General features: G+C 47.7%; 16 non-coding genes across 16 annotated transcripts; all 16 read left to right on the top strand.

Annotated features, from left to right (window-relative positions):
• The first annotated feature begins 1,086 nt into the window (after positions 1 to 1,086).
• LOC142688872 (U2 spliceosomal RNA) lies at positions 1,087 to 1,277 on the top strand. Its single transcript, XR_012857913.1, has one exon. It is a non-coding gene; the product is annotated as a U2 spliceosomal RNA (small nuclear RNA).
• A 1,296-nt stretch (positions 1,278 to 2,573) lies between these two features.
• Positions 2,574 to 2,764, top strand: LOC142688871 (U2 spliceosomal RNA). Its single transcript, XR_012857912.1, has one exon. It is a non-coding gene; the product is annotated as a U2 spliceosomal RNA (small nuclear RNA).
• A 1,309-nt stretch (positions 2,765 to 4,073) lies between these two features.
• LOC142688869 (U2 spliceosomal RNA) lies at positions 4,074 to 4,264 on the top strand. Its single transcript, XR_012857910.1, has one exon. It is a non-coding gene; the product is annotated as a U2 spliceosomal RNA (small nuclear RNA).
• A 1,296-nt stretch (positions 4,265 to 5,560) lies between these two features.
• LOC142688868 (U2 spliceosomal RNA) lies at positions 5,561 to 5,751 on the top strand. Its single transcript, XR_012857909.1, has one exon. It is a non-coding gene; the product is annotated as a U2 spliceosomal RNA (small nuclear RNA).
• A 1,288-nt stretch (positions 5,752 to 7,039) lies between these two features.
• Positions 7,040 to 7,230, top strand: LOC142688866 (U2 spliceosomal RNA). Its single transcript, XR_012857908.1, has one exon. It is a non-coding gene; the product is annotated as a U2 spliceosomal RNA (small nuclear RNA).
• A 1,304-nt stretch (positions 7,231 to 8,534) lies between these two features.
• Positions 8,535 to 8,725, top strand: LOC142688865 (U2 spliceosomal RNA). Its single transcript, XR_012857907.1, has one exon. It is a non-coding gene; the product is annotated as a U2 spliceosomal RNA (small nuclear RNA).
• A 1,292-nt stretch (positions 8,726 to 10,017) lies between these two features.
• LOC142688864 (U2 spliceosomal RNA) lies at positions 10,018 to 10,208 on the top strand. The gene has a single exon (XR_012857906.1). It is a non-coding gene; the product is annotated as a U2 spliceosomal RNA (small nuclear RNA).
• A 1,296-nt stretch (positions 10,209 to 11,504) lies between these two features.
• On the top strand, positions 11,505 to 11,695 carry LOC142688863 (U2 spliceosomal RNA). The gene has a single exon (XR_012857905.1). It is a non-coding gene; the product is annotated as a U2 spliceosomal RNA (small nuclear RNA).
• A 1,273-nt stretch (positions 11,696 to 12,968) lies between these two features.
• Positions 12,969 to 13,159, top strand: LOC142688862 (U2 spliceosomal RNA). Its single transcript, XR_012857904.1, has one exon. It is a non-coding gene; the product is annotated as a U2 spliceosomal RNA (small nuclear RNA).
• Positions 13,160 to 14,451: 1,292 nt separating this feature from the next.
• LOC142688861 (U2 spliceosomal RNA) lies at positions 14,452 to 14,642 on the top strand. Its single transcript, XR_012857903.1, has one exon. It is a non-coding gene; the product is annotated as a U2 spliceosomal RNA (small nuclear RNA).
• Positions 14,643 to 15,927: 1,285 nt separating this feature from the next.
• LOC142688860 (U2 spliceosomal RNA) lies at positions 15,928 to 16,118 on the top strand. Its single transcript, XR_012857902.1, has one exon. It is a non-coding gene; the product is annotated as a U2 spliceosomal RNA (small nuclear RNA).
• A 1,296-nt stretch (positions 16,119 to 17,414) lies between these two features.
• Positions 17,415 to 17,605, top strand: LOC142688859 (U2 spliceosomal RNA). Its single transcript, XR_012857901.1, has one exon. It is a non-coding gene; the product is annotated as a U2 spliceosomal RNA (small nuclear RNA).
• A 1,304-nt stretch (positions 17,606 to 18,909) lies between these two features.
• Positions 18,910 to 19,100, top strand: LOC142688857 (U2 spliceosomal RNA). The gene has a single exon (XR_012857899.1). It is a non-coding gene; the product is annotated as a U2 spliceosomal RNA (small nuclear RNA).
• Positions 19,101 to 20,391: 1,291 nt separating this feature from the next.
• On the top strand, positions 20,392 to 20,582 carry LOC142688855 (U2 spliceosomal RNA). Its single transcript, XR_012857898.1, has one exon. It is a non-coding gene; the product is annotated as a U2 spliceosomal RNA (small nuclear RNA).
• Positions 20,583 to 21,874: 1,292 nt separating this feature from the next.
• On the top strand, positions 21,875 to 22,065 carry LOC142688854 (U2 spliceosomal RNA). Its single transcript, XR_012857897.1, has one exon. It is a non-coding gene; the product is annotated as a U2 spliceosomal RNA (small nuclear RNA).
• Positions 22,066 to 23,345: 1,280 nt separating this feature from the next.
• On the top strand, positions 23,346 to 23,536 carry LOC142688853 (U2 spliceosomal RNA). The gene has a single exon (XR_012857896.1). It is a non-coding gene; the product is annotated as a U2 spliceosomal RNA (small nuclear RNA).
• Positions 23,537 to 23,703: the final 167 nt, after the last annotated feature.

The following is a 23,703-nucleotide window of genomic DNA, read 5'->3' as shown; positions in this document are numbered from 1 at the left end:
TCTGTGTTTCCGGCATTTCACATTGGAACACCTCATTCACCTTCCTTGTCTTCTCTCCGCCCTCCCTTTTAGGTAAGTTAAAGAGCTGCACCTGAGCCAGCCACTGATTGATTGATTGATTGATTGATTGATTGATTGATTGATTGATGCAGCACAACAGTCAAATAGTGGAGTGGAGTAGGGGAACAGCAAACAGCCAATAAAGCAGCCCGCCCGCTCGCCTGCCCGCCACAATGGACCTACCTGTGTACACTAGATGGATGTGATGGAATGTACTGTCGTCCCTACATTTCAAGAAGAAGTAAGAATTGCAGTTGCAACAAAGCCTTGCTTGCCTACAAAGAGAGCAGCAATTTGGATTTGTTACTATGTTACCTAGAAGAATAACAAACTGTGCAAGGATGGAGGTTGTAGGAGCAAGGAGAAGTTGTCTGTAAAGTTGGTGGATGCCTATTTTCCATTTTGCAGTCCCTTGTCTCCCTCTTGTGGCCTCCTGGAGGCAACTAGCTGTGCAAAAAAAAGACAGCCTGGCGGCCGGCTGTTGCAGTGTTGCCCTCTCAGGCAACACTGAGTGACTGACTGAGCCTCACCGTCTTATATAAAGTTCAGACGGAACTTTGCACGTGTCATAGTGGAGCCCTCAGGATTCCAGAGCCAGCTTTCTGACATCATAATGGGGCCTCAGAGATAAAAGCCTGGGCCCAGGCAGTGTTGGTCAGTGCTGCTCAGCAGGCAGCACTGGACTGGACTGGATTACAGCTGATACAAGGTGTGAAGGAACAAGGGGTGGCTGTGGGCATGCACTTGCTGCCGCTGCCAGTGTTTATCTGCATGGCAGCAGGGCATTTGGGCGTTGCCAGGAAGGCGTTTTTATGTAGATTCCTCCTCTTTCAGCACTGCATTGTGGTGCAAGCAAAAGAAGCAAATCCTGTCTGGCTTCCTCTCCGGCCTTTATTCACCTCCCGTGTAGCTGTGAGTGTGTGAGCCTGCAGGGCCCCATGGAATTGCCTAGAAGTAGGCTGAATCGCTGCAAGGGCTGAACAGCAGTATCGGGCAGGCTCGGGCAACGCGCGGCCCGTTCGGGTTATCGCTTCTCGGCCTTTTGGCTAAGATCAAGTGTAGTATCTGTTCTTATCAGTTTAATATCTGATACGTCCCCTATCTGGGGACCATATATTAAATGGATTTTTAGAACAGGGAGATGGAAATAGAGCTTGCTCTGTCCACTCCACGCATTGACCTGGTATTGCAGTATTTCCAGGACCGGTGCACCCTTTCCTTATGTGTTGACTAAAAGCAGATTCCAAAAGTGTTTTTTGTCTTTGCTATTGTTTCTGTCTTTCTGAAGGGATCTCCCCTTTTAATCCCATTATTTCAACACCTGTTGGACAATGCATGAGTGATAATGAGCTCATTGATTAAATGCAATTAATGAATAGATTGCCACCTCTTGTTGTGTGTCGTCTGTGTTTCTGTGTTTCCGGCATTTCACATTGGAACACCTCATTCACCTTCCTTGTCTTCTCTCCGCCCTCCCTTTTAGGTAAGTTAAAGAGCTGCACCTGAGCCAGCCACTGATTGATTGATTGATTGATTGATTGATTGATTGATTGATTGATTGATTGATTGATTGATGCAGCACAACAGTCAAATAGTGGAGTGGAGTAGGGGAACAGCAAACAGCCAATAAAGCAGCCCGCCCGCTCGCCTGCCCGCCACAATGGACCTACCTGTGTACACTAGATGGATGTGATGGAATGTACTGTCGTCCCTACATTTCAAGAAGAAGTAAGAATTGCAGTTGCAACAAAGCCTTGCTTGCCTACAAAGAGAGCAGCAATTTGGATTTGTTACTATGTTACCTAGAAGAATAACAAACTGTGCAAGGATGGAGGTTGTAGGAGCAAGGAGAAGTTGTCTGTAAAGTTGGTGGATGCCTATTTTCCATTTTGCAGTCCCTTGTCTCCCTCTTGTGGCCTCCTGGAGGCAACTAGCTGTGCAAAAAAAAGACAGCCTGGCGGCCGGCTGTTGCAGTGTTGCCCTCTCAGGCAACACTGAGTGACTGACTGAGCCTCACCGTCTTATATAAAGTTCAGACGGAACTTTGCACGTGTCATAGTGGAGCCCTCAGGATTCCAGAGCCAGCTTTCTGACATCATAATGGGGCCTCAGAGATAAAAGCCTGGGCCCAGGCAGTGTTGGTCAGTGCTGCTCAGCAGGCAGCACTGGACTGGACTGGATTACAGCTGATACAAGGTGTGAAGGAACAAGGGGTGGCTGTGGGCATGCACTTGCTGCCGCTGCCAGTGTTTATCTGCATGGCAGCAGGGCATTTGGGCGTTGCCAGGAAGGCGTTTTTATGTAGATTCCTCCTCTTTCAGCACTGCATTGTGGTGCAAGCAAAAGAAGCAAATCCTGTCTGGCTTCCTCTCCGGCCTTTATTCACCTCCCGTGTAGCTGTGAGTGTGTGAGCCTGCAGGGCCCCATGGAATTGCCTAGAAGTAGGCTGAATCGCTGCAAGGGCTGAACAGCAGTATCGGGCAGGCTCGGGCAACGCGCGGCCCGTTCGGGTTATCGCTTCTCGGCCTTTTGGCTAAGATCAAGTGTAGTATCTGTTCTTATCAGTTTAATATCTGATACGTCCCCTATCTGGGGACCATATATTAAATGGATTTTTAGAACAGGGAGATGGAAATAGAGCTTGCTCTGTCCACTCCACGCATTGACCTGGTATTGCAGTATTTCCAGGACCGGTGCACCCTTTCCTTATGTGTTGACTAAAAGCAGATTCCAAAAGTGTTTTTTGTCTTTGCTATTGTTTCTGTCTTTCTGAAGGGATCTCCCCTTTTAATCCCATTATTTCAACACCTGTTGGACAATGCATGAGTGATAATGAGCTCATTGATTAAATGCAATTAATGAATAGATTGCCACCTCTTGTTGTGTGTCGTCTGTGTTTCTGTGTTTCCGGCATTTCACATTGGAACACCTCATTCACCTTCCTTGTCTTCTCTCCGCCCTCCCTTTTAGGTAAGTTAAAGAGCTGCACCTGAGCCAGCCACTTGATTGATTGATTGATTGATTGATTGATTGATTGATTGATTGATTGATTGATTGATTGATTGATTGATTGATGCAGCACAACAGTCAAATAGTGGAGTGGAGTAGGGGAACAGCAAACAGCCAATAAAGCAGCCCGCCCGCTCGCCTGCCCGCCACAATGGACCTACCTGTGTACACTAGATGGATGTGATGGAATGTACTGTCGTCCCTACATTTCAAGAAGAAGTAAGAATTGCAGTTGCAACAAAGCCTTGCTTGCCTACAAAGAGAGCAGCAATTTGGATTTGTTACTATGTTACCTAGAAGAATAACAAACTGTGCAAGGATGGAGGTTGTAGGAGCAAGGAGAAGTTGTCTGTAAAGTTGGTGGATGCCTATTTTCCATTTTGCAGTCCCTTGTCTCCCTCTTGTGGCCTCCTGGAGGCAACTAGCTGTGCAAAAAAAAGACAGCCTGGCGGCCGGCTGTTGCAGTGTTGCCCTCTCAGGCAACACTGAGTGACTGACTGAGCCTCACCGTCTTATATAAAGTTCAGACGGAACTTTGCACGTGTCATAGTGGAGCCCTCAGGATTCCAGAGCCAGCTTTCTGACATCATAATGGGGCCTCAGAGATAAAAGCCTGGGCCCAGGCAGTGTTGGTCAGTGCTGCTCAGCAGGCAGCACTGGACTGGACTGGATTACAGCTGATACAAGGTGTGAAGGAACAAGGGGTGGCTGTGGGCATGCACTTGCTGCCGCTGCCAGTGTTTATCTGCATGGCAGCAGGGCATTTGGGCGTTGCCAGGAAGGCGTTTTTATGTAGATTCCTCCTCTTTCAGCACTGCATTGTGGTGCAAGCAAAAGAAGCAAATCCTGTCTGGCTTCCTCTCCGGCCTTTATTCACCTCCCGTGTAGCTGTGAGTGTGTGAGCCTGCAGGGCCCCATGGAATTGCCTAGAAGTAGGCTGAATCGCTGCAAGGGCTGAACAGCAGTATCGGGCAGGCTCGGGCAACGCGCGGCCCGTTCGGGTTATCGCTTCTCGGCCTTTTGGCTAAGATCAAGTGTAGTATCTGTTCTTATCAGTTTAATATCTGATACGTCCCCTATCTGGGGACCATATATTAAATGGATTTTTAGAACAGGGAGATGGAAATAGAGCTTGCTCTGTCCACTCCACGCATTGACCTGGTATTGCAGTATTTCCAGGACCGGTGCACCCTTTCCTTATGTGTTGACTAAAAGCAGATTCCAAAAGTGTTTTTTGTCTTTGCTATTGTTTCTGTCTTTCTGAAGGGATCTCCCCTTTTAATCCCATTATTTCAACACCTGTTGGACAATGCATGAGTGATAATGAGCTCATTGATTAAATGCAATTAATGAATAGATTGCCACCTCTTGTTGTGTGTCGTCTGTGTTTCTGTGTTTCCGGCATTTCACATTGGAACACCTCATTCACCTTCCTTGTCTTCTCTCCGCCCTCCCTTTTAGGTAAGTTAAAGAGCTGCACCTGAGCCAGCCACTGATTGATTGATTGATTGATTGATTGATTGATTGATTGATTGATTGATTGATTGATTGATGCAGCACAACAGTCAAATAGTGGAGTGGAGTAGGGGAACAGCAAACAGCCAATAAAGCAGCCCGCCCGCTCGCCTGCCCGCCACAATGGACCTACCTGTGTACACTAGATGGATGTGATGGAATGTACTGTCGTCCCTACATTTCAAGAAGAAGTAAGAATTGCAGTTGCAACAAAGCCTTGCTTGCCTACAAAGAGAGCAGCAATTTGGATTTGTTACTATGTTACCTAGAAGAATAACAAACTGTGCAAGGATGGAGGTTGTAGGAGCAAGGAGAAGTTGTCTGTAAAGTTGGTGGATGCCTATTTTCCATTTTGCAGTCCCTTGTCTCCCTCTTGTGGCCTCCTGGAGGCAACTAGCTGTGCAAAAAAAAGACAGCCTGGCGGCCGGCTGTTGCAGTGTTGCCCTCTCAGGCAACACTGAGTGACTGACTGAGCCTCACCGTCTTATATAAAGTTCAGACGGAACTTTGCACGTGTCATAGTGGAGCCCTCAGGATTCCAGAGCCAGCTTTCTGACATCATAATGGGGCCTCAGAGATAAAAGCCTGGGCCCAGGCAGTGTTGGTCAGTGCTGCTCAGCAGGCAGCACTGGACTGGACTGGATTACAGCTGATACAAGGTGTGAAGGAACAAGGGGTGGCTGTGGGCATGCACTTGCTGCCGCTGCCAGTGTTTATCTGCATGGCAGCAGGGCATTTGGGCGTTGCCAGGAAGGCGTTTTTATGTAGATTCCTCCTCTTTCAGCACTGCATTGTGGTGCAAGCAAAAGAAGCAAATCCTGTCTGGCTTCCTCTCCGGCCTTTATTCACCTCCCGTGTAGCTGTGAGTGTGTGAGCCTGCAGGGCCCCATGGAATTGCCTAGAAGTAGGCTGAATCGCTGCAAGGGCTGAACAGCAGTATCGGGCAGGCTCGGGCAACGCGCGGCCCGTTCGGGTTATCGCTTCTCGGCCTTTTGGCTAAGATCAAGTGTAGTATCTGTTCTTATCAGTTTAATATCTGATACGTCCCCTATCTGGGGACCATATATTAAATGGATTTTTAGAACAGGGAGATGGAAATAGAGCTTGCTCTGTCCACTCCACGCATTGACCTGGTATTGCAGTATTTCCAGGACCGGTGCACCCTTTCCTTATGTGTTGACTAAAAGCAGATTCCAAAAGTGTTTTTTGTCTTTGCTATTGTTTCTGTCTTTCTGAAGGGATCTCCCCTTTTAATCCCATTATTTCAACACCTGTTGGACAATGCATGAGTGATAATGAGCTCATTGATTAAATGCAATTAATGAATAGATTGCCACCTCTTGTTGTGTGTCGTCTGTGTTTCTGTGTTTCCGGCATTTCACATTGGAACACCTCATTCACCTTCCTTGTCTTCTCTCCGCCCTCCCTTTTAGGTAAGTTAAAGAGCTGCACCTGAGCCAGCCACTGATTGATTGATTGATTGATTGATTGATTGATTGATTGATTGATTGATTGATGCAGCACAACAGTCAAATAGTGGAGTGGAGTAGGGGAACAGCAAACAGCCAATAAAGCAGCCCGCCCGCTCGCCTGCCCGCCACAATGGACCTACCTGTGTACACTAGATGGATGTGATGGAATGTACTGTCGTCCCTACATTTCAAGAAGAAGTAAGAATTGCAGTTGCAACAAAGCCTTGCTTGCCTACAAAGAGAGCAGCAATTTGGATTTGTTACTATGTTACCTAGAAGAATAACAAACTGTGCAAGGATGGAGGTTGTAGGAGCAAGGAGAAGTTGTCTGTAAAGTTGGTGGATGCCTATTTTCCATTTTGCAGTCCCTTGTCTCCCTCTTGTGGCCTCCTGGAGGCAACTAGCTGTGCAAAAAAAAGACAGCCTGGCGGCCGGCTGTTGCAGTGTTGCCCTCTCAGGCAACACTGAGTGACTGACTGAGCCTCACCGTCTTATATAAAGTTCAGACGGAACTTTGCACGTGTCATAGTGGAGCCCTCAGGATTCCAGAGCCAGCTTTCTGACATCATAATGGGGCCTCAGAGATAAAAGCCTGGGCCCAGGCAGTGTTGGTCAGTGCTGCTCAGCAGGCAGCACTGGACTGGACTGGATTACAGCTGATACAAGGTGTGAAGGAACAAGGGGTGGCTGTGGGCATGCACTTGCTGCCGCTGCCAGTGTTTATCTGCATGGCAGCAGGGCATTTGGGCGTTGCCAGGAAGGCGTTTTTATGTAGATTCCTCCTCTTTCAGCACTGCATTGTGGTGCAAGCAAAAGAAGCAAATCCTGTCTGGCTTCCTCTCCGGCCTTTATTCACCTCCCGTGTAGCTGTGAGTGTGTGAGCCTGCAGGGCCCCATGGAATTGCCTAGAAGTAGGCTGAATCGCTGCAAGGGCTGAACAGCAGTATCGGGCAGGCTCGGGCAACGCGCGGCCCGTTCGGGTTATCGCTTCTCGGCCTTTTGGCTAAGATCAAGTGTAGTATCTGTTCTTATCAGTTTAATATCTGATACGTCCCCTATCTGGGGACCATATATTAAATGGATTTTTAGAACAGGGAGATGGAAATAGAGCTTGCTCTGTCCACTCCACGCATTGACCTGGTATTGCAGTATTTCCAGGACCGGTGCACCCTTTCCTTATGTGTTGACTAAAAGCAGATTCCAAAAGTGTTTTTTGTCTTTGCTATTGTTTCTGTCTTTCTGAAGGGATCTCCCCTTTTAATCCCATTATTTCAACACCTGTTGGACAATGCATGAGTGATAATGAGCTCATTGATTAAATGCAATTAATGAATAGATTGCCACCTCTTGTTGTGTGTCGTCTGTGTTTCTGTGTTTCCGGCATTTCACATTGGAACACCTCATTCACCTTCCTTGTCTTCTCTCCGCCCTCCCTTTTAGGTAAGTTAAAGAGCTGCACCTGAGCCAGCCACTGATTGATTGATTGATTGATTGATTGATTGATTGATTGATTGATTGATTGATTGATTGATTGATTGATGCAGCACAACAGTCAAATAGTGGAGTGGAGTAGGGGAACAGCAAACAGCCAATAAAGCAGCCCGCCCGCTCGCCTGCCCGCCACAATGGACCTACCTGTGTACACTAGATGGATGTGATGGAATGTACTGTCGTCCCTACATTTCAAGAAGAAGTAAGAATTGCAGTTGCAACAAAGCCTTGCTTGCCTACAAAGAGAGCAGCAATTTGGATTTGTTACTATGTTACCTAGAAGAATAACAAACTGTGCAAGGATGGAGGTTGTAGGAGCAAGGAGAAGTTGTCTGTAAAGTTGGTGGATGCCTATTTTCCATTTTGCAGTCCCTTGTCTCCCTCTTGTGGCCTCCTGGAGGCAACTAGCTGTGCAAAAAAAAGACAGCCTGGCGGCCGGCTGTTGCAGTGTTGCCCTCTCAGGCAACACTGAGTGACTGACTGAGCCTCACCGTCTTATATAAAGTTCAGACGGAACTTTGCACGTGTCATAGTGGAGCCCTCAGGATTCCAGAGCCAGCTTTCTGACATCATAATGGGGCCTCAGAGATAAAAGCCTGGGCCCAGGCAGTGTTGGTCAGTGCTGCTCAGCAGGCAGCACTGGACTGGACTGGATTACAGCTGATACAAGGTGTGAAGGAACAAGGGGTGGCTGTGGGCATGCACTTGCTGCCGCTGCCAGTGTTTATCTGCATGGCAGCAGGGCATTTGGGCGTTGCCAGGAAGGCGTTTTTATGTAGATTCCTCCTCTTTCAGCACTGCATTGTGGTGCAAGCAAAAGAAGCAAATCCTGTCTGGCTTCCTCTCCGGCCTTTATTCACCTCCCGTGTAGCTGTGAGTGTGTGAGCCTGCAGGGCCCCATGGAATTGCCTAGAAGTAGGCTGAATCGCTGCAAGGGCTGAACAGCAGTATCGGGCAGGCTCGGGCAACGCGCGGCCCGTTCGGGTTATCGCTTCTCGGCCTTTTGGCTAAGATCAAGTGTAGTATCTGTTCTTATCAGTTTAATATCTGATACGTCCCCTATCTGGGGACCATATATTAAATGGATTTTTAGAACAGGGAGATGGAAATAGAGCTTGCTCTGTCCACTCCACGCATTGACCTGGTATTGCAGTATTTCCAGGACCGGTGCACCCTTTCCTTATGTGTTGACTAAAAGCAGATTCCAAAAGTGTTTTTTGTCTTTGCTATTGTTTCTGTCTTTCTGAAGGGATCTCCCCTTTTAATCCCATTATTTCAACACCTGTTGGACAATGCATGAGTGATAATGAGCTCATTGATTAAATGCAATTAATGAATAGATTGCCACCTCTTGTTGTGTGTCGTCTGTGTTTCTGTGTTTCCGGCATTTCACATTGGAACACCTCATTCACCTTCCTTGTCTTCTCTCCGCCCTCCCTTTTAGGTAAGTTAAAGAGCTGCACCTGAGCCAGCCACTGATTGATTGATTGATTGATTGATTGATTGATTGATTGATTGATTGATTGATTGATGCAGCACAACAGTCAAATAGTGGAGTGGAGTAGGGGAACAGCAAACAGCCAATAAAGCAGCCCGCCCGCTCGCCTGCCCGCCACAATGGACCTACCTGTGTACACTAGATGGATGTGATGGAATGTACTGTCGTCCCTACATTTCAAGAAGAAGTAAGAATTGCAGTTGCAACAAAGCCTTGCTTGCCTACAAAGAGAGCAGCAATTTGGATTTGTTACTATGTTACCTAGAAGAATAACAAACTGTGCAAGGATGGAGGTTGTAGGAGCAAGGAGAAGTTGTCTGTAAAGTTGGTGGATGCCTATTTTCCATTTTGCAGTCCCTTGTCTCCCTCTTGTGGCCTCCTGGAGGCAACTAGCTGTGCAAAAAAAAGACAGCCTGGCGGCCGGCTGTTGCAGTGTTGCCCTCTCAGGCAACACTGAGTGACTGACTGAGCCTCACCGTCTTATATAAAGTTCAGACGGAACTTTGCACGTGTCATAGTGGAGCCCTCAGGATTCCAGAGCCAGCTTTCTGACATCATAATGGGGCCTCAGAGATAAAAGCCTGGGCCCAGGCAGTGTTGGTCAGTGCTGCTCAGCAGGCAGCACTGGACTGGACTGGATTACAGCTGATACAAGGTGTGAAGGAACAAGGGGTGGCTGTGGGCATGCACTTGCTGCCGCTGCCAGTGTTTATCTGCATGGCAGCAGGGCATTTGGGCGTTGCCAGGAAGGCGTTTTTATGTAGATTCCTCCTCTTTCAGCACTGCATTGTGGTGCAAGCAAAAGAAGCAAATCCTGTCTGGCTTCCTCTCTGGCCTTTATTCACCTCCCGTGTAGCTGTGAGTGTGTGAGCCTGCAGGGCCCCATGGAATTGCCTAGAAGTAGGCTGAATCGCTGCAAGGGCTGAACAGCAGTATCGGGCAGGCTCGGGCAACGCGCGGCCCGTTCGGGTTATCGCTTCTCGGCCTTTTGGCTAAGATCAAGTGTAGTATCTGTTCTTATCAGTTTAATATCTGATACGTCCCCTATCTGGGGACCATATATTAAATGGATTTTTAGAACAGGGAGATGGAAATAGAGCTTGCTCTGTCCACTCCACGCATTGACCTGGTATTGCAGTATTTCCAGGACCGGTGCACCCTTTCCTTATGTGTTGACTAAAAGCAGATTCCAAAAGTGTTTTTTGTCTTTGCTATTGTTTCTGTCTTTCTGAAGGGATCTCCCCTTTTAATCCCATTATTTCAACACCTGTTGGACAATGCATGAGTGATAATGAGCTCATTGATTAAATGCAATTAATGAATAGATTGCCACCTCTTGTTGTGTGTCGTCTGTGTTTCTGTGTTTCCGGCATTTCACATTGGAACACCTCATTCACCTTCCTTGTCTTCTCTCCGCCCTCCCTTTTAGGTAAGTTAAAGAGCTGCACCTGAGCCAGCCACTGATTGATTGATTGATTGATTGATTGATTGATTGATTGATTGATTGATTGATTGATTGATGCAGCACAACAGTCAAATAGTGGAGTGGAGTAGGGGAACAGCAAACAGCCAATAAAGCAGCCCGCCCGCTCGCCTGCCCGCCACAATGGACCTACCTGTGTACACTAGATGGATGTGATGGAATGTACTGTCGTCCCTACATTTCAAGAAGAAGTAAGAATTGCAGTTGCAACAAAGCCTTGCTTGCCTACAAAGAGAGCAGCAATTTGGATTTGTTACTATGTTACCTAGAAGAATAACAAACTGTGCAAGGATGGAGGTTGTAGGAGCAAGGAGAAGTTGTCTGTAAAGTTGGTGGATGCCTATTTTCCATTTTGCAGTCCCTTGTCTCCCTCTTGTGGCCTCCTGGAGGCAACTAGCTGTGCAAAAAAAAGACAGCCTGGCGGCCGGCTGTTGCAGTGTTGCCCTCTCAGGCAACACTGAGTGACTGACTGAGCCTCACCGTCTTATATAAAGTTCAGACGGAACTTTGCACGTGTCATAGTGGAGCCCTCAGGATTCCAGAGCCAGCTTTCTGACATCATAATGGGGCCTCAGAGATAAAAGCCTGGGCCCAGGCAGTGTTGGTCAGTGCTGCTCAGCAGGCAGCACTGGACTGGACTGGATTACAGCTGATACAAGGTGTGAAGGAACAAGGGGTGGCTGTGGGCATGCACTTGCTGCCGCTGCCAGTGTTTATCTGCATGGCAGCAGGGCATTTGGGCGTTGCCAGGAAGGCGTTTTTATGTAGATTCCTCCTCTTTCAGCACTGCATTGTGGTGCAAGCAAAAGAAGCAAATCCTGTCTGGCTTCCTCTCCGGCCTTTATTCACCTCCCGTGTAGCTGTGAGTGTGTGAGCCTGCAGGGCCCCATGGAATTGCCTAGAAGTAGGCTGAATCGCTGCAAGGGCTGAACAGCAGTATCGGGCAGGCTCGGGCAACGCGCGGCCCGTTCGGGTTATCGCTTCTCGGCCTTTTGGCTAAGATCAAGTGTAGTATCTGTTCTTATCAGTTTAATATCTGATACGTCCCCTATCTGGGGACCATATATTAAATGGATTTTTAGAACAGGGAGATGGAAATAGAGCTTGCTCTGTCCACTCCACGCATTGACCTGGTATTGCAGTATTTCCAGGACCGGTGCACCCTTTCCTTATGTGTTGACTAAAAGCAGATTCCAAAAGTGTTTTTTGTCTTTGCTATTGTTTCTGTCTTTCTGAAGGGATCTCCCCTTTTAATCCCATTATTTCAACACCTGTTGGACAATGCATGAGTGATAATGAGCTCATTGATTAAATGCAATTAATGAATAGATTGCCACCTCTTGTTGTGTGTCGTCTGTGTTTCTGTGTTTCCGGCATTTCACATTGGAACACCTCATTCACCTTCCTTGTCTTCTCTCCGCCCTCCCTTTTAGGTAAGTTAAAGAGCTGCACCTGAGCCAGCCACTGATTGATTGATTGATTGATTGATTGATTGATTGATTGATTGATTGATTGATTGATTGATGCAGCACAACAGTCAAATAGTGGAGTGGAGTAGGGGAACAGCAAACAGCCAATAAAGCAGCCCGCCCGCTCGCCTGCCCGCCACAATGGACCTACCTGTGTACACTAGATGGATGTGATGGAATGTACTGTCGTCCCTACATTTCAAGAAGAAGTAAGAATTGCAGTTGCAACAAAGCCTTGCTTGCCTACAAAGAGAGCAGCAATTTGGATTTGTTACTATGTTACCTAGAAGAATAACAAACTGTGCAAGGATGGAGGTTGTAGGAGCAAGGAGAAGTTGTCTGTAAAGTTGGTGGATGCCTATTTTCCATTTTGCAGTCCCTTGTCTCCCTCTTGTGGCCTCCTGGAGGCAACCTGGCGGCCGGCTGTTGCAGTGTTGCCCTCTCAGGCAACACTGAGTGACTGACTGAGCCTCACCGTCTTATATAAAGTTCAGACGGAACTTTGCACGTGTCATAGTGGAGCCCTCAGGATTCCAGAGCCAGCTTTCTGACATCATAATGGGGCCTCAGAGATAAAAGCCTGGGCCCAGGCAGTGTTGGTCAGTGCTGCTCAGCAGGCAGCACTGGACTGGACTGGATTACAGCTGATACAAGGTGTGAAGGAACAAGGGGTGGCTGTGGGCATGCACTTGCTGCCGCTGCCAGTGTTTATCTGCATGGCAGCAGGGCATTTGGGCGTTGCCAGGAAGGCGTTTTTATGTAGATTCCTCCTCTTTCAGCACTGCATTGTGGTGCAAGCAAAAGAAGCAAATCCTGTCTGGCTTCCTCTCCGGCCTTTATTCACCTCCCGTGTAGCTGTGAGTGTGTGAGCCTGCAGGGCCCCATGGAATTGCCTAGAAGTAGGCTGAATCGCTGCAAGGGCTGAACAGCAGTATCGGGCAGGCTCGGGCAACGCGCGGCCCGTTCGGGTTATCGCTTCTCGGCCTTTTGGCTAAGATCAAGTGTAGTATCTGTTCTTATCAGTTTAATATCTGATACGTCCCCTATCTGGGGACCATATATTAAATGGATTTTTAGAACAGGGAGATGGAAATAGAGCTTGCTCTGTCCACTCCACGCATTGACCTGGTATTGCAGTATTTCCAGGACCGGTGCACCCTTTCCTTATGTGTTGACTAAAAGCAGATTCCAAAAGTGTTTTTTGTCTTTGCTATTGTTTCTGTCTTTCTGAAGGGATCTCCCCTTTTAATCCCATTATTTCAACACCTGTTGGACAATGCATGAGTGATAATGAGCTCATTGATTAAATGCAATTAATGAATAGATTGCCACCTCTTGTTGTGTGTCGTCTGTGTTTCTGTGTTTCCGGCATTTCACATTGGAACACCTCATTCACCTTCCTTGTCTTCTCTCCGCCCTCCCTTTTAGGTAAGTTAAAGAGCTGCACCTGAGCCAGCCACTGATTGATTGATTGATTGATTGATTGATTGATTGATTGATTGATTGATTGATTGATGCAGCACAACAGTCAAATAGTGGAGTGGAGTAGGGGAACAGCAAACAGCCAATAAAGCAGCCCGCCCGCTCGCCTGCCCGCCACAATGGACCTACCTGTGTACACTAGATGGATGTGATGGAATGTACTGTCGTCCCTACATTTCAAGAAGAAGTAAGAATTGCAGTTGCAACAAAGCCTTGCTTGCCTACAAAGAGAGCAGCAATTTGGATTTGTTACTATGTTACCTAGAAGAATAACAAACTGTGCAAGGATGGAGGTTGTAGGAGCAAGGAGAAGTTGTCTGTAAAGTTGGTGGATGCCTATTTTCCATTTTGCAGTCCCTTGTCTCCCTCTTGTGGCCTCCTGGAGGCAACTAGCTGTGCAAAAAAAAGACAGCCTGGCGGCCGGCTGTTGCAGTGTTGCCCTCTCAGGCAACACTGAGTGACTGACTGAGCCTCACCGTCTTATATAAAGTTCAGACGGAACTTTGCACGTGTCATAGTGGAGCCCTCAGGATTCCAGAGCCAGCTTTCTGACATCATAATGGGGCCTCAGAGATAAAAGCCTGGGCCCAGGCAGTGTTGGTCAGTGCTGCTCAGCAGGCAGCACTGGACTGGACTGGATTACAGCTGATACAAGGTGTGAAGGAACAAGGGGTGGCTGTGGGCATGCACTTGCTGCCGCTGCCAGTGTTTATCTGCATGGCAGCAGGGCATTTGGGCGTTGCCAGGAAGGCGTTTTTATGTAGATTCCTCCTCTTTCAGCACTGCATTGTGGTGCAAGCAAAAGAAGCAAATCCTGTCTGGCTTCCTCTCCGGCCTTTATTCACCTCCCGTGTAGCTGTGAGTGTGTGAGCCTGCAGGGCCCCATGGAATTGCCTAGAAGTAGGCTGAATCGCTGCAAGGGCTGAACAGCAGTATCGGGCAGGCTCGGGCAACGCGCGGCCCGTTCGGGTTATCGCTTCTCGGCCTTTTGGCTAAGATCAAGTGTAGTATCTGTTCTTATCAGTTTAATATCTGATACGTCCCCTATCTGGGGACCATATATTAAATGGATTTTTAGAACAGGGAGATGGAAATAGAGCTTGCTCTGTCCACTCCACGCATTGACCTGGTATTGCAGTATTTCCAGGACCGGTGCACCCTTTCCTTATGTGTTGACTAAAAGCAGATTCCAAAAGTGTTTTTTGTCTTTGCTATTGTTTCTGTCTTTCTGAAGGGATCTCCCCTTTTAATCCCATTATTTCAACACCTGTTGGACAATGCATGAGTGATAATGAGCTCATTGATTAAATGCAATTAATGAATAGATTGCCACCTCTTGTTGTGTCGTCTGTGTTTCTGTGTTTCCGGCATTTCACATTGGAACACCTCATTCACCTTCCTTGTCTTCTCTCCGCCCTCCCTTTTAGGTAAGTTAAAGAGCTGCACCTGAGCCAGCCACTGATTGATTGATTGATTGATTGATTGATTGATTGATTGATTGATTGATTGATTGATGCAGCACAACAGTCAAATAGTGGAGTGGAGTAGGGGAACAGCAAACAGCCAATAAAGCAGCCCGCCCGCTCGCCTGCCCGCCACAATGGACCTACCTGTGTACACTAGATGGATGTGATGGAATGTACTGTCGTCCCTACATTTCAAGAAGAAGTAAGAATTGCAGTTGCAACAAAGCCTTGCTTGCCTACAAAGAGAGCAGCAATTTGGATTTGTTACTATGTTACCTAGAAGAATAACAAACTGTGCAAGGATGGAGGTTGTAGGAGCAAGGAGAAGTTGTCTGTAAAGTTGGTGGATGCCTATTTTCCATTTTGCAGTCCCTTGTCTCCCTCTTGTGGCCTCCTGGAGGCAACTAGCTGTGCAAAAAAAAGACAGCCTGGCGGCCGGCTGTTGCAGTGTTGCCCTCTCAGGCAACACTGAGTGACTGACTGAGCCTCACCGTCTTATATAAAGTTCAGACGGAACTTTGCACGTGTCATAGTGGAGCCCTCAGGATTCCAGAGCCAGCTTTCTGACATCATAATGGGGCCTCAGAGATAAAAGCCTGGGCCCAGGCAGGTCAGTGCTGCTCAGCAGGCAGCACTGGACTGGACTGGATTACAGCTGATACAAGGTGTGAAGGAACAAGGGGTGGCTGTGGGCATGCACTTGCTGCCGCTGCCAGTGTTTATCTGCATGGCAGCAGGGCATTTGGGCGTTGCCAGGAAGGCGTTTTTATGTAGATTCCTCCTCTTTCAGCACTGCATTGTGGTGCAAGCAAAAGAAGCAAATCCTGTCTGGCTTCCTCTCTGGCCTTTATTCACCTCCCGTGTAGCTGTGAGTGTGTGAGCCTGCAGGGCCCCATGGAATTGCCTAGAAGTAGGCTGAATCGCTGCAAGGGCTGAACAGCAGTATCGGGCAGGCTCGGGCAACGCGCGGCCCGTTCGGGTTATCGCTTCTCGGCCTTTTGGCTAAGATCAAGTGTAGTATCTGTTCTTATCAGTTTAATATCTGATACGTCCCCTATCTGGGGACCATATATTAAATGGATTTTTAGAACAGGGAGATGGAAATAGAGCTTGCTCTGTCCACTCCACGCATTGACCTGGTATTGCAGTATTTCCAGGACCGGTGCACCCTTTCCTTATGTGTTGACTAAAAGCAGATTCCAAAAGTGTTTTTTGTCTTTGCTATTGTTTCTGTCTTTCTGAAGGGATCTCCCCTTTTAATCCCATTATTTCAACACCTGTTGGACAATGCATGAGTGATAATGAGCTCATTGATTAAATGCAATTAATGAATAGATTGCCACCTCTTGTTGTGTGTCGTCTGTGTTTCTGTGTTTCCGGCATTTCACATTGGAACACCTCATTCACCTTCCTTGTCTTCTCTCCGCCCTCCCTTTTAGGTAAGTTAAAGAGCTGCACCTGAGCCAGCCACTGATTGATTGATTGATTGATTGATTGATTGATTGATTGATTGATTGATTGATTGATTGATGCAGCACAACAGTCAAATAGTGGAGTGGAGTAGGGGAACAGCAAACAGCCAATAAAGCAGCCCGCCCGCTCGCCTGCCCGCCACAATGGACCTACCTGTGTACACTAGATGGATGTGATGGAATGTACTGTCGTCCCTACATTTCAAGAAGAAGTAAGAATTGCAGTTGCAACAAAGCCTTGCTTGCCTACAAAGAGAGCAGAAATTTGGATTTGTTACTATGTTACCTAGAAGAATAACAAACTGTGCAAGGATGGAGGTTGTAGGAGCAAGGAGAAGTTGTCTGTAAAGTTGGTGGATGCCTATTTTCCATTTTGCAGTCCCTTGTCTCCCTCTTGTGGCCTCCTGGAGGCAACTAGCTGTGCAAAAAAAAGACAGCCTGGCGGCCGGCTGTTGCAGTGTTGCCCTCTCAGGCAACACTGAGTGACTGACTGAGCCTCACCGTCTTATATAAAGTTCAGACGGAACTTTGCACGTGTCATAGTGGAGCCCTCAGGATTCCAGAGCCAGCTTTCTGACATCATAATGGGGCCTCAGAGATAAAAGCCTGGGCCCAGGCAGTGTTGGTCAGTGCTGCTCAGCAGGCAGCACTGGACTGGACTGGATTACAGCTGATACAAGGTGTGAAGGAACAAGGGGTGGCTGTGGGCATGCACTTGCTGCCGCTGCCAGTGTTTATCTGCATGGCAGCAGGGCATTTGGGCGTTGCCAGGAAGGCGTTTTTATGTAGATTCCTCCTCTTTCAGCACTGCATTGTGGTGCAAGCAAAAGAAGCAAATCCTGTCTGGCTTCCTCTCCGGCCTTTATTCACCTCCCGTGTAGCTGTGAGTGTGTGAGCCTGCAGGGCCCCATGGAATTGCCTAGAAGTAGGCTGAATCGCTGCAAGGGCTGAACAGCAGTATCGGGCAGGCTCGGGCAACGCGCGGCCCGTTCGGGTTATCGCTTCTCGGCCTTTTGGCTAAGATCAAGTGTAGTATCTGTTCTTATCAGTTTAATATCTGATACGTCCCCTATCTGGGGACCATATATTAAATGGATTTTTAGAACAGGGAGATGGAAATAGAGCTTGCTCTGTCCACTCCACGCATTGACCTGGTATTGCAGTATTTCCAGGACCGGTGCACCCTTTCCTTATGTGTTGACTAAAAGCAGATTCCAAAAGTGTTTTTTGTCTTTGCTATTGTTTCTGTCTTTCTGAAGGGATCTCCCCTTTTAATCCCATTATTTCAACACCTGTTGGACAATGCATGAGTGATAATGAGCTCATTGATTAAATGCAATTAATGAATAGATTGCCACCTCTTGTTGTGTGTCGTCTGTGTTTCTGTGTTTCCGGCATTTCACATTGGAACACCTCATTCACCTTCCTTGTCTTCTCTCCGCCCTCCCTTTTAGGTAAGTTAAAGAGCTGCACCTGAGCCAGCCACTGATTGATTGATTGATTGATTGATTGATTGATTGATTGATTGATTGATTGATTGATTGATTGATTGATGCAGCACAACAGTCAAATAGTGGAGTGGAGTAGGGGAACAGCAAACAGCCAATAAAGCAGCCCGCCCGCTCGCCTGCCCGCCACAATGGACCTACCTGTGTACACTAGATGGATGTGATGGAATGTACTGTCGTCCCTACATTTCAAGAAGAAGTAAGAATTGCAGTTGCAACAAAGCCTTGCTTGCCTACAAAGAGAGCAGCAATTTGGATTTGTTACTATGTTACCTAGAAGAATAACAAACTGTGCAAGGATGGAGGTTGTAGGAGCAAGGAGAAGTTGTCTGTAAAGTTGGTGGATGCCTATTTTCCATTTTGCAGTCCCTTGTCTCCCTCTTGTGGCCTCCTGGAGGCAACTAGCTGTGCAAAAAAAAGACAGCCTGGCGGCCGGCTGTTGCAGTGTTGCCCTCTCAGGCAACACTGAGTGACTGACTGAGCCTCACCGTCTTATATAAAGTTCAGACGGAACTTTGCACGTGTCATAGTGGAGCCCTCAGGATTCCAGAGCCAGCTTTCTGACATCATAATGGGGCCTCAGAGATAAAAGCCTGGGCCCAGGCAGTGTTGGTCAGTGCTGCTCAGCAGGCAGCACTGGACTGGACTGGATTACAGCTGATACAAGGTGTGAAGGAACAAGGGGTGGCTGTGGGCATGCACTTGCTGCCGCTGCCAGTGTTTATCTGCATGGCAGCAGGGCATTTGGGCGTTGCCAGGAAGGCGTTTTTATGTAGATTCCTCCTCTTTCAGCACTGCATTGTGGTGCAAGCAAAAGAAGCAAATCCTGTCTGGCTTCCTCTCCGGCCTTTATTCACCTCCCGTGTAGCTGTGAGTGTGTGAGCCTGCAGGGCCCCATGGAATTGCCTAGAAGTAGGCTGAATCGCTGCAAGGGCTGAACAGCAGTATCGGGCAGGCTCGGGCAACGCGCGGCCCGTTCGGGTTATCGCTTCTCGGCCTTTTGGCTAAGATCAAGTGTAGTATCTGTTCTTATCAGTTTAATATCTGATACGTCCCCTATCTGGGGACCATATATTAAATGGATTTTTAGAACAGGGAGATGGAAATAGAGCTTGCTCTGTCCACTCCACGCATTGACCTGGTATTGCAGTATTTCCAGGACCGGTGCACCCTTTCCTTATGTGTTGACTAAAAGCAGATTCCAAAAGTGTTTTTTGTCTTTGCTATTGTTTCTGTCTTTCTGAAGGGATCTCCCCTTTTAATCCCATTATTTCAACACCTGTTGGACAATGCATGAGTGATAATGAGCTCATTGATTAAATGCAATTAATGAATAGATTGCCACCTCTTGTTGTGTGTCGTCTGTGTTTCTGTGTTTCCGGCATTTCACATTGGAACACCTCATTCACCTTCCTTGTCTTCTCTCCGCCCTCCCTTTTAGGTAAGTTAAAGAGCTGCACCTGAGCCAGCCACTTGATTGATTGATTGATTGATTGATTGATTGATTGATTGATTGATTGATTGATGCAGCACAACAGTCAAATAGTGGAGTGGAGTAGGGGAACAGCAAACAGCCAATAAAGCAGCCCGCCCGCTCGCCTGCCCGCCACAATGGACCTACCTGTGTACACTAGATGGATGTGATGGAATGTACTGTCGTCCCTACATTTCAAGAAGAAGTAAGAATTGCAGTTGCAACAAAGCCTTGCTTGCCTACAAAGAGAGCAGCAATTTGGATTTGTTACTATGTTACCTAGAAGAATAACAAACTGTGCAAGGATGGAGGTTGTAGGAGCAAGGAGAAGTTGTCTGTAAAGTTGGTGGATGCCTATTTTCCATTTTGCAGTCCCTTGTCTCCCTCTTGTGGCCTCCTGGAGGCAACTAGCTGTGCAAAAAAAAGACAGCCTGGCGGCCGGCTGTTGCAGTGTTGCCCTCTCAGGCAACACTGAGTGACTGACTGAGCCTCACCGTCTTATATAAAGTTCAGACGGAACTTTGCACGTGTCATAGTGGAGCCCTCAGGATTCCAGAGCCAGCTTTCTGACATCATAATGGGGCCTCAGAGATAAAAGCCTGGGCCCAGGCAGTGTTGGTCAGTGCTGCTCAGCAGGCAGCACTGGACTGGACTGGATTACAGCTGATACAAGGTGTGAAGGAACAAGGGGTGGCTGTGGGCATGCACTTGCTGCCGCTGCCAGTGTTTATCTGCATGGCAGCAGGGCATTTGGGCGTTGCCAGGAAGGCGTTTTTATGTAGATTCCTCCTCTTTCAGCACTGCATTGTGGTGCAAGCAAAAGAAGCAAATCCTGTCTGGCTTCCTCTCCGGCCTTTATTCACCTCCCGTGTAGCTGTGAGTGTGTGAGCCTGCAGGGCCCCATGGAATTGCCTAGAAGTAGGCTGAATCGCTGCAAGGGCTGAACAGCAGTATCGGGGGCAGGCTCGGGCAACGCGCGGCCCGTTCGGGTTATCGCTTCTCGGCCTTTTGGCTAAGATCAAGTGTAGTATCTGTTCTTATCAGTTTAATATCTGATACGTCCCCTATCTGGGGACCATATATTAAATGGATTTTTAGAACAGGGAGATGGAAATAGAGCTTGCTCTGTCCACTCCACGCATTGACCTGGTATTGCAGTATTTCCAGGACCGGTGCACCCTTTCCTTATGTGTTGACTAAAAGCAGATTCCAAAAGTGTTTTTTGTCTTTGCTATTGTTTCTGTCTTTCTGAAGGGATCTCCCCTTTTAATCCCATTATTTCAACACCTGTTGGACAATGCATGAGTGATAATGAGCTCATTGATTAAATGCAATTAATGAATAGATTGCCACCTCTTGTTGTGTGTCGTCTGTGTTTCTGTGTTTCCGGCATTTCACATTGGAACACCTCATTCACCTTCCTTGTCTTCTCTCCGCCCTCCCTTTTAGGTAAGTTAAAGAGCTGCACCTGAGCCAGCCACTGATTGATTGATTGATTGATTGATTGATTGATTGATTGATTGATTGATTGATTGATGCAGCACAACAGTCAAATAGTGGAGTGGAGTAGGGGAACAGCAAACAGCCAATAAAGCAGCCCGCCCGCTCGCCTGCCCGCCACAATGGACCTACCTGTGTACACTAGATGGATGTGATGGAATGTACTGTCGTCCCTACATTTCAAGAAGAAGTAAGAATTGCAGTTGCAACAAAGCCTTGCTTGCCTACAAAGAGAGCAGCAATTTGGATTTGTTACTATGTTACCTAGAAGAATAACAAACTGTGCAAGGATGGAGGTTGTAGGAGCAAGGAGAAGTTGTCTGTAAAGTTGGTGGATGCCTATTTTCCATTTTGCAGTCCCTTGTCTCCCTCTTGTGGCCTCCTGGAGGCAACTAGCTGTGCAAAAAAAAGACAGCCTGGCGGCCGGCTGTTGCAGTGTTGCCCTCTCAGGCAACACTGAGTGACTGACTGAGCCTCACCGTCTTATATAAAGTTCAGACGGAACTTTGCACGTGTCATAGTGGAGCCCTCAGGATTCCAGAGCCAGCTTTCTGACATCATAATGGGGCCTCAGAGATAAAAGCCTGGGCCCAGGCAGTGTTGGTCAGTGCTGCTCAGCAGGCAGCACTGGACTGGACTGGATTACAGCTGATACAAGGTGTGAAGGAACAAGGGGTGGCTGTGGGCATGCACTTGCTGCCGCTGCCAGTGTTTATCTGCATGGCAGCAGGGCATTTGGGCGTTGCCAGGAAGGCGTTTTTATGTAGATTCCTCCTCTTTCAGCACTGCATTGTGGTGCAAGCAAAAGAAGCAAATCCTGTCTGGCTTCCTCTCCGGCCTTTATTCACCTCCCGTGTAGCTGTGAGTGTGTGAGCCTGCAGGGCCCCATGGAATTGCCTAGAAGTAGGCTGAATCGCTGCAAGGGCTGAACAGCAGTATCGGGCAGGCTCGGGCAACGCGCGGCCCGTTCGGGTTATCGCTTCTCGGCCTTTTGGCTAAGATCAAGTGTAGTATCTGTTCTTATCAGTTTAATATCTGATACGTCCCCTATCTGGGGACCATATATTAAATGGATTTTTAGAACAGGGAGATGGAAATAGAGCTTGCTCTGTCCACTCCACGCATTGACCTGGTATTGCAGTATTTCCAGGACCGGTGCACCCTTTCCTTATGTGTTGACTAAAAGCAGATTCCAAAAGTGTTTTTTGTCTTTGCTATTGTTTCTGTCTTTCTGAAGGGATCTCCCCTTTTAATCCCATTATTTCAACACCTGTTGGACAATGCATGAGTGATAATGAGCTCATTGATTAAATGCAATTAATGAATAGATTGCCACCTCTTGTTGTGTGTCGTCTGTGTTTCTGTGTTTCCGGCATTTCACATTGGAACACCTCATTCACCTTCCTTGTCTTCTCTCCGCCCTCCCTTTTAGGTAAGTTAAAGAGCTGCACCTGAGCCAGCCACTGATTGATTGATTGATTGATTGATTGATTGATTGATTGATTGATGCAGCACAACAGTCAAATAGTGGAGTGGAGTAGGGGAACAGCAAACAGCCAATAAAGCAGCCCGCCCGCTCGCCTGCCCGCCACAATGGACCTACCTGTGTACACTAGATGGATGTGATGGAATGTACTGTCGTCCCTACATTTCAAGAAGAAGTAAGAATTGCAGTTGCAACAAAGCCTTGCTTGCCTACAAAGAGAGCAGCAATTTGGATTTGTTACTATGTTACCTAGAAGAATAACAAACTGTGCAAGGATGGAGGTTGTAGGAGCAAGGAGAAGTTGTCTGTAAAGTTGGTGGATGCCTATTTTCCATTTTGCAGTCCCTTGTCTCCCTCTTGTGGCCTCCTGGAGGCAACTAGCTGTGCAAAAAAAAGACAGCCTGGCGGCCGGCTGTTGCAGTGTTGCCCTCTCAGGCAACACTGAGTGACTGACTGAGCCTCACCGTCTTATATAAAGTTCAGACGGAACTTTGCACGTGTCATAGTGGAGCCCTCAGGATTCCAGAGCCAGCTTTCTGACATCATAATGGGGCCTCAGAGATAAAAGCCTGGGCCCAGGCAGTGTTGGTCAGTGCTGCTCAGCAGGCAGCACTGGACTGGACTGGATTACAGCTGATACAAGGTGTGAAGGAACAAGGGGTGGCTGTGGGCATGCACTTGCTGCCGCTGCCAGTGTTTATCTGCATGGCAGCAGGGCATTTGGGCGTTGCCAGGAAGGCGTTTTTATGTAGATTCCTCCTCTTTCAGCACTGCATTGTGGTGCAAGCAAAAGAAGCAAATCCTGTCTGGCTTCCTCTCCGGCCTTTATTCACCTCCCGTGTAGCTGTGAGTGTGTGAGCCTGCAGGGCCCCATGGAATTGCCTAGAAGTAGGCTGAATCGCTGCAAGGGCTGAACAGCAGTATCGGGCAGGCTCGGGCAACGCGCGGCCCGTTCGGGTTATCGCTTCTCGGCCTTTTGGCTAAGATCAAGTGTAGTATCTGTTCTTATCAGTTTAATATCTGATACGTCCCCTATCTGGGGACCATATATTAAATGGATTTTTAGAACAGGGAGATGGAAATAGAGCTTGCTCTGTCCACTCCACGCATTGACCTGGTATTGCAGTATTTCCAGGACCGGTGCACCCTTTCCTTATGTGTTGACTAAAAGCAGATTCCAAAAGTGTTTTTTGTCTTTGCTATTGTTTCTGTCTTTCTGAAGGGATCTCCCCTTTTAATCCCATTATTTCAACACCTGTTGGACAATGCATGAGTGATAATGAGCTCATTGATTAAATGCAATTAATGAATAGATTGC

This window comes from Rhinoderma darwinii (genome assembly GCF_050947455.1).
Source record: "Rhinoderma darwinii isolate aRhiDar2 chromosome 5 unlocalized genomic scaffold, aRhiDar2.hap1 SUPER_5_unloc_27, whole genome shotgun sequence".
NCBI lineage: Eukaryota > Metazoa > Chordata > Amphibia > Anura > Rhinodermatidae > Rhinoderma > Rhinoderma darwinii.
The sequence above is the reverse complement of the archived record's forward strand: the minus strand, read 5'-3'. Positions and strand labels throughout refer to the sequence as shown.